The 12241-nt window shown below is 44.4% G+C and overlaps 1 protein-coding gene across 1 annotated transcript in view; it reads right to left on the bottom strand.

The window, feature by feature from the left end:
• The window catches only part of LOC306765248 (uncharacterized protein), a gene marked incomplete at its 5' end in the record, with an annotated part of 107413 nt that overhangs the window by 76572 nt on the left and 18600 nt on the right, over positions 1-12241 (bottom strand). The window lies entirely within an intron of this gene.

Raw genomic sequence — 12241 nt, 5'->3', positions numbered from 1 at the left:
CAAACATTCTGGTTGTTATGGACATGAGGACAGACCTGGACAAGATTTAATGCATACGGAAGTTATTTAAAGCCAAAATAAAACAGTGGTACCACAAACGTAACAGCAGTGCCGCAACTCCAAGTAGCTTCTTGTTCCTAAATACACTGCAAAAACTCTGCCTGAAAAAACAAGAAAAAAAAATACAAAAATGAGGTAAATGTTGCTTAAAATAAGATCAATTATCTGCCAACAGAACATGAAAATTTGGCCTGTCAAGACTTCCCAAAACAAGTAAAATGCTCTTAAAACAAGAGGAATTCTTTGGCACAAACACTAAGAATTATCTTACCTTTAAAAAAATATGAATATGTGTACTCAATTTAGGATTTTTAATCTCACTTAGATTTCAGTTTTTGCAGTGTAATAACACATTTTTCCTCAACAATATGACAATATGGTAAGTATATTTGATTTGTGTTGGGTTTATTCATCGTTCCACATCAGAAAAATAGACAGTAGAGATAAATTTGTGTGGTTACTTAAATCAATGGGTACTGAATGGAGCTTGAAACAGTATTAATGTAGTCACGGAGTGAAAAAAAATCCCTCGATGGGGAAAAAATATGCATGAAAATCCTGCTAATTATTTAATAATAAGCAAATTGTTCTGAATAAAACTCTAATGTGTGTCCATATGTACACCTGGCATCAGGACTCCCTGGGCCGCAGTTCGATGATCGACTTTGTAGTCGTATCGTCGGACCTGCGGCCACATGCCTTGGACACTCGGGTGAAGAGGGGGCGGAGCTGTCAACAGATCACCACCTGGTGGTGAGTTGGCTCAGGTGGTGGGGGAGGAAGCCGGTCAGAGCTGGCAGGCCCAAACGTGTTGTGAGGGTCTGCTGGGAACGTCTGGCTGAGTCCCCCGTCAGAGCGAGTTTCAACTCCCACCTTCAGCAGAGCTTCGAACATGTCCCGAGTGAGGCGGGGGACATTGAGTCCGAATGGGCTGTGTTCCGTGCCTCTATTGCTGAGGCGGCCAGCCGGAGCTGTGGCTGTAAGGTCGTTGGTGCCTGTCGTGGCAGTAATCCCAGGACTCGTTGGTGGACACCAGCAGTGAGGGATGCCGTCAAGCTGAATAAGGAGTCCTATCGGGCCTTCTTGGCCTGTGGGACTCTGGAGGCAGCTGATGGGTACCGGCGGGCTAAGCAGCATGCGGCTTCGGCCGTTGCCGAGGCAAAAACTCGGGCATGGGAGGAGTTCGGCGAGGCCATGGAGAAAGACTTCCGGACGACTTCGAGGAGATTCTGGTCCACCATCCGGCGGCTCAGGGGGGGGAAGCAGTGCTCCGTCAATACTGTGTACAGTGGAGATGGGGAGCTGCTGACCTCAACTCGGGACGTTGTGGGTCGGTGGAGGGAATACTTCGAAGACCTCCTCAATCCTACCAACACGTCTTCCGATGAGGAAGCAGAGCTGGGGGACTCAGGGGTGGACTCTCCTATCTCTGGGGCTGAAGTCGCTGAGGTGGTCAAAAAGCTCCTTGGTGACAAGGCCCCGGGGGTGGATGAGATCCGCCCGGAGTTCCTTAAGGCTCTGGATGCTGTGGGGCTGTCCTGGCTGACACGCCTCTGCAGCATCGCGTGGACATCGGGGGCAGTACCGCTGGATTGGCAGACTGGGGTGGTGGTCCCCCTTTTTAAGAAGGGGGACCGGAGGGTGTGTTCCAATTACAGGGGAATCACACTCCTCAGCCTCCCTGGTAAGGTCTATTCAGGGGTCCTGGAGAGGAGGGTCCGCCGGATAGTCGAATCCCGGATTGAGGAGGAGCAGTGTGGTTTTCGTCCTGGTCGCGGAACAGTGGACCAGCTCTATACCCTCTCTGGGGTCCTGGAGGGGGCATGGGAGTTTGCCCAACTAGTCTACATGTGTTTTGTGGACCTGGAGAAGGCATTCGACCGTGTCCCCCGGGGGCTCCTGTGGGAGGTACTCCGGGAGTATGGGGTACCGGACCACCTTGTACGAGCTGTCCGGTCCCTGTACGACAGGTGTCAGAGCTTGGTTCGCATTGCCGGCAGTAAGTCAATGAGGGTTGGACTCCGCCAAGACTACCTTTATCACCGATTCTGTTAATAACTTATATGGACAGAATTTCTAGGTGCAGCCGAGGTGTTGAGGGGATCCGACTTGGTGGCCTCAGGATTGGGTCCCTGCTTTTTGCGGATGACGTGGTCCTGTTGGCATCATCTGGTTGTGATCTCCAGCTCTCGCTTGAGCGATTCGCGGCCGAGTGTGAAGCGGCTGGGATGAGAATCAGCACCTCAAAATCTGAGACCATGGTCCTCAGCCGGAATAGGGTGGATTGCCCTCTCCGGGTCGGGAGTCAGGTCCTGCCTCAAGTGGAGGAGTTTAAATATCTCGGGGTCTTGTTCATGAGTGAGGGAAGGATGGAGTGCGAGATGGACAGACGGATCAGTGCGGCGTCTGCAGTAATGCGGACTCTGCGCCGGTCTGTCGTGGTGAAGAAGGAGCTGAGCCAGAAGGCAAAGCTCTCGATTTACCAGTCGATCTACGTTCCTACCCTCACCTATGGTCATGAGCTGTGGGTCGTGACCGAAAGAACCAGATCTCGTATACAGGTGGCTGAAATGAGTTTCCTCTGCAGGGTGGCCGGGCTCTCCCTTAGAGATAGGGTGAGGAGCTCGGTCATCCGGGAGGAGATCAGAGTAGAGCCGCTGCTCCTTTGCATCGAGAGGAACCAGTTAAGGTGGCTCGTGCATCTGGTCAGGATGCCTCCTGGACCTCCCTGGTGAGGTGTTCCAGGCATGTCCCTCTGGGAGGAGACCCCGGGGAAGACCCAGGACACGCTGGAGGGATTATATCTCTCGGCTGGCCTGGGAACGCCTCGGGATCCCCCCCGCAGAGTTGGCAAATGTGGCTGGAGAGAGGGAAGTCTGGGCTTCCCTGCTTAGGCTGCTGCCCCCGCGACCCGACCCCGGATAAGCGGCAGAAGATGGATGGATGGATGGATGGATGGATATGTTATTAATGGACAGTCAGGTATGACGTGTCATCTCGCCGTCTGTATTTTTAGATGAAAATAAATTAATTGTACCTGTATTAAATTAAGTACAACGTGGCTTTTTAGTTTTTACCACAAAGTGACGTGAATGCTCTCAGAAACTGTATCACACATGACACATACGGCATTAAAGTGTTAACACAGCTGTCGTCTCTCTTCAGAAGCAGACACTGATGCAGCACTGAGCCGCTTCTTTTATGTGAATTACAGAAGAGACGTTAACAAGCAGCACATTCAACACAGCTAGCATGAGAAAAGGGCTGAAGTCAAGCTGCAAGCCCTGTGTGTGTGTGTGTGTGTGTGTGTGTGTGTGTGTTACTCATTTCCATCGGTGTTGTCGAGGAAGGACAAAGCTGTAGTCTGACATTAGTACATTAACTGGAAGAGTAAAGGTGCAAACACACACACAGCACTCAGTTTACTTATATCTAAGCAACAGAGGAGCACCTCAGGGCAGCAATGGTTTTATCGCTCTGATGAACATTCACACACACACACACACACCATTGTGTATTAGTCGCTGTGTGTGTGTACATGCATATTCATTGGCCTGTTGGACAAACATTGCAAATTCATGATGTACAGACACACACATGATGCAAACACACACATAAGGAAGGCTTCAGCGCACACACTGGTTCCAAGTTTAAACCTCATTAGCTAACAGAAACCCCTGGGGGGGGTGGGGGGGGCAGATATAGAGGGAGATAAGGAAGGTGAACGCTGAGCAAAGAAAGGACAGAATGAACAGAAGAAAGAATGAAGCACAGTCTTTAAATACCAGCAACAGGAAAAATACTTTTAATTTATAAAGCAAAAACCAGTTCCACAAAGTACTGAACGGGAAAAAGTAAGAAAAAACACAAGAAAACTGCTGAAAAAAAGTCCAAACATGTTTAACTTACCTGCAAACTGCTGAAGATAAAAATGTTTTAATGTGTTGAAATGATCTTTAGGTGTGTTTACTTCCTGAAGATGGAGGTTTGGTAAAGTAACAAAGTCGTAGAGCCTTTTTTTTGTTTAAAAATACGATAATCTGAACAGCAACGTCCGTAAACACAGTGAGCACTGGTCTGAGTTATAAATGTGATGGTAGTATCTGTAGATGGGAGGAGGAAGAAAGGAGGTGAGCTATATTTCTATCAACACGCTGACTGTCTGGATGTAAAATCAACAGAAGTTGTTCTTTTATCCCAACAAACGATGAAATGTATGCGTGTTAATGGAGGAATGGCTGGTGTGAGAGCTGCTTGTAGGTGGGCAGGAAATGGAGGAGACACTTTCAGATGCCTCATTGTCTTTGCTGACAGAGTTTTGGTCTTATCTTTCTATCACTGTCCCGCTGAGTTTTCCTCCCACTGACAGACTGATGCAACCTACAGGAGGCGAGGAAGATGCCAGCAAACCAGTAAGACAAACATCGTTCAGGATCCATTTCAGCTGGTGTCTGAAAAATGACTTGTAGTTAGAGATGAACAGTAGGCAGCGATGAGGCCAGGAATATCTGTAGGGTTTCTCAGCTCTGAATGCAGTAATTATCTATATAATCCAAACTCTATATGTGCAGACAGGTGTTGATTCTAGTAACTAAATAACATCAAGGACCAAAGTATCTGGATATTTACGGGAGTTTGTTTTTGGATTCAGAAAGATTGAAGAAAGAACTAAATGTGCCACAATAACAAGATCACTGAGGACATAAGAAATATTATAAGTTGATGGATATTATGTAATATTTATGTATATGTTGAGTATTTGTATTTGTGTACATACTTATACTATATATATATATATATATATATATATATATATATATATATATATATATATATATATATATATATATATATATATATATATATAGTATAAGTATGTTGTGACGTGTAACGGCAGGATATTAACCTAGATGAGTAGAAAGGGGTGCTCCAGGTGTTTGACAGAAAATGTCTGAAGGGGCATCCTGTTCTGATTCTGTACCACGTCATTTTCTGCCACCTGCTTTAAAACTGTAACACGTAGAAATGTAATAATAAACCACATCCAGTCGGAGTTAGTGCTAACAGAGACATGTTAACAGAAACATGAACTAACAGAAATATATGCTAACAGTAACATGTACTAATAGAAACGTATTTTAACAGGAACATTTTAACGAAAACATGTGCTAATTGAAACATATTAACGGAAACATGTGCTAACAGAAACATGTACTGACAGGAACATGTGCTTACAGAAATATAAATGGAACTATGTGCTAACATAAATATATGAGAACAAAAACATGTGCTAACATGAACATGTGCTAACAGACACATGTTAATGGAAACATGCACTAACAGAATTATGCCCAAACAGAATTGTGTGGAAACAGAAGCATGCGCTAACATGAACATGTGCAAACAGAAACATGCACTGACAGAAACAGGCTACCAGAAATATGCTAATAGAAACAAGCGCTAACAGAAACATGAATGAACAGAAATGTGCCATAAGAAACACGTGCTAACATGTTAGCACCCACTTGGTCTGCTTTCAGTTTACCTGATACTTGATCAGTCCTGCCTACCTATAGCTTTCCAGCCATCTGTATGTCTGTTTTTAGAGGATGAAGAGATCAGAGACTCCCGGGTCGCCATCATGACAGTTTTATAGTGTCAGGAGGTGGAAGTCAAACAGGACATAACATCAGCAAAAGGAAAGACAGAAAAGGCACCATTAGGACAAACAACAGGAGAGAAATGGCTGACAAGGTGGTCTGTCCTCTGAAGATACTATCTGTGTCTGAGTGGGACGAGAAATGGACAAGATGATCTGGGGATGGGAGACAAGGTGGAATGAACAGGAACAATGGTAGAATAACTGGAAATAATGCCATTTTAATGAATGCCAGAATTGTAAACAGTGGAATAAAAGAAAATAAATGTGACTGGTGAGACAAAAAGGACAGAAACAAGGAGACAAGTTTAAAATGTGAGGTTGATGAGGACAGGATGAAGAGATAACATCATCAGAGGTGAAAACCAGTCCATTCAAGAAGAGAAAAGACTGGAGAAACAGAAGAACCAACATGCTGGGAAGAAACAGAAAACTGATTAAAAAAGTTAATGTGGTGGTAAAATGTCTCAGTTTCATCATCTAACATGTTGTTTATGTTCTACTGGAATAAAATAAGACCTGATGAGATTTGGAAATATTATTGTTTTATTTAAAGGTACAGTGTGTAATTTATTTGGCTTTTTATCAGCAAAATTTAAGTATCACTTTCGTTAATAGGTATTTTACCAAAGTCAACTCAAAACTGCATCCAATTGAAAGCAGTCTTGTAGCCTGAATAACTTATTTATAAATACATGGGTGGCAGCGCACCCAGCCAAAAACTGCCATGTTGCATTGTGCTCTTTGAATATTAAGCTTAAGATTTACTTTATTTATCCTCGTGGGGAAATTGAATTGTTGCTGCAGCATATACATAAAAAAATATAAATACAGTTTTACAATAGATCCCATAAACACACACACGTAGCAGCAAGTATATTTACATAGCATAAAAATAAGAACAACAGACCCTGCCTTAATGAGTTTATTCAGTCTGTTGGCGTACTTTGCCTTAATGCCTGCACCAGAGCACACTACAGCAAATAGGATGGGGCTTGCCATGACGGACCGATAGAACATATGGAGCATCCTGCTGCAGACACTGAAGGACCTGAGTCTCCTGAGGAAATAGAGTCTCTCAAGGCCTTCTTTTATACAGCATCAGTGTTTGTGGACCACTCCAATCTATTGTCCAGCTCAACACCCAGGAACTTGTAAGATGGGACTATTTCACATCTTTCCCTCTAATGCAGACTGGGGAGGGTGGAGACTTACTCTTGCTGAAATCCACCACCATCTCCTTTGTCTTCGACACGTTCAGCTGCAGGTGATTCTCCCCACACCACCTGACAAAACTCTCCACAAGGTCCTTGTATTCGTCCTTAGTCCATCTTCCACGCAGCCCACTATGACCTTGTCATTCGAGTACTTCTGGAGATGAAGTGTCTCAGTGTAGTACTGGAAGTCAGCTGTGTAGGTGGGGAACAGAAAGGGGGACAGCACAGTTCCTTGAGGAGCCCCTGTGTTGCTTATCAGGGAGTCAGACACACAGCTCTTCGGCACCAGGACCAGGCAGGATGTCTTCCATAGCACTGGGATCCTCTGATGATGAAGGCTCAGGTTGAACAAGTGCTGCAGTATTCCACACAGCAGCCAGGAGCAGTTCTTCAGCACTCGTGACTAAAAGCATCTTCGCTTTGAGTCCAGGCACTGAAATCCCATTACCAACCTACCTGCTTCCAGTAAAGACTCATTCATATGACTAAAACCGCCAATTCCAAACTGGGAATTAATTCCAAACTGGGAAATAATCAGTGTTTAAGTAAAAAATCAACAATTCTCTAAGGAGAAATATTTATTTGTCCCTCTCTAACTCACACACGATAAAATCAGATATAAATGCAACCAAGAATTATGTTTCAGTCGTACAACATTAGAAAATAATGGACATTATTGTGTATGTCTGTTATTAATGTAACGACAGCTGCTGCTGATTTATAGTTTACCTTCAGCATAGATGATGGAGGAAGAGAAAATATTTTTGTTTCGACTGCTTGGCGAATCAAACATAACGTGTATGTTGTGATTCGCACTGTTGGAGCAGAGCAGCGAACTTCCAGCAGAAAGAAGCATGGATTGGTTGCAGCCGAGAGCTGGGAGGTTGGGAACAGGTCCTTCGTGTTCCCAGTGGAGTCTGGCTACATGCTGGGCGCTACAGATGGCCTTTTCACACCGGCTGGACACCATGATGGTGTCGGTTCCTGGATCAGACGAACTGGCCGATGCATTCAGACTGGATAAATGCTGGATGAACCTGGAAGGTTGGTTCCCACTGACAAACTATGACATAATTCAGGAAACACCAGACCGCTCTTTACTGAGGTTGTAAAATGAAGCCGGACCAGTGCTGGCTGTCACATGTTGTTCTCCACATTGTGTATAAAGATTTGGACAGAAGTGGACGTGGTGGTCCATCTTTCCTGCTGAGGGACCGCCACCATAGCAGAAACCACAGCAGAAGCTGACCAAGTGCCTCTCCTCCTCGCCAATCCTCCGGAGATGAAGATGGTAGGATGATTTCTCACCACCGTGGAAAGTAAAGTTGAGATGGACAAACTAGAATTATTTGTTTAGAGGAAATATTGCTGCTTTGCTATGTTGCTAGGCAACCGATTTAGATTTCGGTGTCTGTTTCCTGCTTGTGTTTGCAACCAAATGTCTGATGAATGTCATGCAGGTTAAGATGGATCCCGATGACTCAACCATCAACTTCTAGCACCAGATCTCCAACATGGTTCACCAGATAGAACTGAGGACTCTGATCCAGAACTGGGTCTCTGGTGAGCCACTGGGAGCACTGGTTTTGGTTCACACCTCAGTGCTGAACCAAATGAATTTTGTTTGTTACTTCACAAACATGAGTTACTGGTGTGGACCTACGTCCCAGTCCAGTGGTGCTACAGGAAGGTAGCAGCCCATTAAAAACCTCTACTGTCCCCTAGACCAGATAAGAACTCAGCTGTTTCTGCAGAGTTGGATTACGTCTTCCTCCTCCTGTAGTCCACTTTCAAGTTCCATTCTGGACCAACAAGTGAACTGTGTTACTGAAAATGGTTCTTCTGGTCCTCCTTCGTCCATGAGGCTGTAATGATCATGGTGTCATGATGGTTTCTCCTGCTGGGCTGCATGACGACAGGAAGGTCCCGATCACACAGAGAGGGTCCGATGACTGGAGGTTCTGGTTCTGAAGCCGGACAGGGAGCCGGTTTCACAGAGAGGGTCCAGATAACTGGAGGTTCTGGTCCTGAAGCCGGACTGGGAGCCGGTTCCACAGAGAGGGGTCTGATAACTGGAGGTTCTGGTCCTGAAGCCGGACGGGGAGCCGGTTCCACAGAGAGGGTCCAGATAACTGGAGGTTCTGGTCCTGAAGCCGGACGGGGAGCCGGTTCCACAGAGAGGGGTCTGATAACTGGAGGTTCTGGTCCTGAAGCCGGACTGGGAGCCGGTTCCACAGAGAGGGTCCAGATAACTGGAGGTTCTGGTCCTGAAGCCGGACTGGGAGCCGGTTCCACAGAGAGGGTCCAGATAACTGGAGGTTCTGGTCCTGAAGCCGGACAGGGAGCCGGTTCCACAGAGAGGGGTCTGATAACTGGAGGTTCTGGTCCTGAAGCCGGACGGGGAGCCGGTTCCACAGAGAGGGGTCTGATAACTGGAGGTTTCTGCTTTAGAACCCGTAGGAACCAGCAGTAAACATGCGGTCTGGGAGAAGCTCTGATGGGAAATAATGGTCCCATTTGGGAGCACCTGAAATTTAAACTCTAATCTGGATTTAACAGGAGGATGATGAAGATAAAACTGGAGGAAGATGATCTGATGATGATGAAGAACCTTCATCAGAACCGTCCCTGCAGGATCCTGATCAGATGGAAACTTTTCAGAACACGAATCAGGAATTATTTCAGCCAATCAAAAAGCTCCTCGTCTCAAATGTGGACGCACACACACACACACACACACCCACACACACACACACTGTTTTACAGCCTGCCATCAGTGTATTTTGTCCGAACAGCAGGTTGTGTCTTGGGCGGCTTCCTCACTAGCTGGAGGGAGACGAACGATCGTGCACACACACACACACACACACACACACACACACAGACACACACACACACACACACACACACACACACACACCACCGCCTGCGGGATGGAGCTACAGCTGACATCTGCTCAGCCTGCATGTGTGAGTAAATGTCTCAGTGATTCCATTTTCTCTTCACCATAAACATGTCCATCTCTGTTTGTGTGTCCCTCCTGCCAACACAACACACACACTTAAGACCTGACTTCAAACTCACTCGCACCGTCAGAAGCAGTCTGATGGTCGCTGGGACAGTCATCTGGACACACACTAGTCTTGCTTTAACCGTCACCTGGTGGTGATGAGTTACTCTGAAACACACACACTGCTGTTCTTCTCTCTTTCTTTACATTTTCTTCATTGTGATGGAAAACTCGTCTTCCAATCACCACGACGACTCGGGCCTTTTCTGTTCACCGTTGCTATAACGACAAGCAGAAATGTGTTGCAAAGTATTTAGAGTATTGCTTTTCTACTCAGAACACACAAATACACAGAAACAAGTATGTGTTTCGGGGTGGGACTTTTAATTGATCTAATTAAGTACAGGCTTTGTAATTGATTAATCTTGATTAATTTCATTATAAAATTTGTCCCAAAAAGGAACATTTTTTTTACATTTAAATGTAATTTAAGGGATGATTAAATCAAATAATTGAAAAAGAGATTAATATAATAAACTCAAACTCTATTAAGGTCTGGAAAAATGCATTTAATTTTAAAACAGTAAAAAAAGAAAAGAAAATATCCCTGTCTAAAACCGAAGAGACCCAAAATTAAAGTGACATTTCAAACACTTTGACTGACAGCTGCAGCTGTTCTTTAATGAAGACTAAACAACATATTACAGTAATTTTAACTTTATAAATGTTTTCATCCACATTTGTCATTAATAAACATTAATATGTGACAGTATGGATCCTGCGCTGACAGCAGCATGGAGCTGGATGCTGTGAGACTATCTGTGAGAGTTTACCTGTGTTATTCTAGTAGCGGTTTATATAATACCTGGTAGCGCACCAGACAAAAGCTCTTCAGCAACCTCTGGCAGTTAGAAGTGAAGCCGATGTGGAAGTGCATAAATCTGCAGTTCCCCCTTCATCCACTAGGGGCTCCAAAACAGAGCAAATCCCCATAGACTGCCATGTTGAAAAGACCAACTTCACAGCAGGAATAAACATGTTTACAGCAGGAATAAACATGTTTACAGCAGGAATAAACATGTTTACAGTCTGGTACAAAAATCCATTTTAGGTTTATAGGTCAGGTTTACCTTCATGATAACTGTGGGGGGAGTGAATTTTTTTCTAACTCGCCCAAGTAATTTAATTTCAAATTTAGGGGCGTGTCCTTTTGGTTGACAGGTACCCAATCTCCTGGCTCAAGTAAGAAGAACGTAGAACAACCGCGGTTTTTAGCCGATTAATAGACTTGAGTTAGCTTAGCATGGCAGTGGACTTTCATTGGTGGGTTTTGTTAGAGTAGAGTTTTAAATATGATACTGAAATGTGATTCTCTTGTAAGTGTCTCTTCTAATGTTTATAAATAAATAAAATTAGGCTTTTATGTAATTATTTACAGGTTACAGATCTGTTAGATATTTTGTTGGTTCAAATTTTTCATAACTGTATAATTACTGTAATTTACCGGATCCAAACAGTTACCAGAACACACCATGTCAAAATGGAGTCCCTGAATCCTGTTCTGGCAGGATCCAGCTCAAATGAAAGCCTGGTGTAAATGTATTTTATTCCCTTTTGACAGGATCTCCAGTTCGTGGTTTAACACCTGAGTTTTCACATGACAGCTCTGGTCCAGAGCTCTCTGAAGCAGTCGGTCTCATGTCTTATGACCCTTTTGTTGTTAAATTATGAGCCTTCAAATAAGAGATCACGTTTCAAAGGTCAGTTTTTCAAAGGAGCCATGTAGAGTGTTCATACTGACATATTACTGGGTTTCAGCAGCCACACAGCGTCAATGCCGTCAGTCAAGGCCAAATATGGGCCAAACCAAAACAGCAGATGTGGACTCAGCGGAGCAAACCCACAGACCTCTTGATCCCTCTCACTGATTTTCCCTTTTTTTTTTTTTTTTTTACATCCTTATTGTTTCTTACTTTCTTAAAATAAACTCTTTTAAGAAGGCAGAGCAAAGATAATGGGGCCATGATGAGCAAACCACGTACTTCTGTGTCATTGCAGTGGTTAGAAAGCAGTAGGAAGTCTCAGACACTCTGGAAGTCACTTCAAAAGTAAACAAAAGTCTTCATGTTACTGAAACAGCAAATTCATCCAAGCAGAAATGAAAGGGAATATAACAGCTATATGTAGTTGTGGATGAAGTTCTGTGAATTCTAGTGAAAACAACAAGTTCAAACTCTTGCAGAGCATTTGGCTGGAACAGCCTTTACAGATTCTTCATAGTTGTATGAGTTGTAT

The sequence above is a fragment of the Telmatherina bonti genome (assembly GCF_933228915.1).
Source record: "Telmatherina bonti genome assembly, chromosome: 14".
NCBI lineage: Eukaryota > Metazoa > Chordata > Actinopteri > Atheriniformes > Telmatherinidae > Telmatherina > Telmatherina bonti.
The sequence above is the reverse complement of the archived record's forward strand: the minus strand, read 5'-3'. Positions and strand labels throughout refer to the sequence as shown.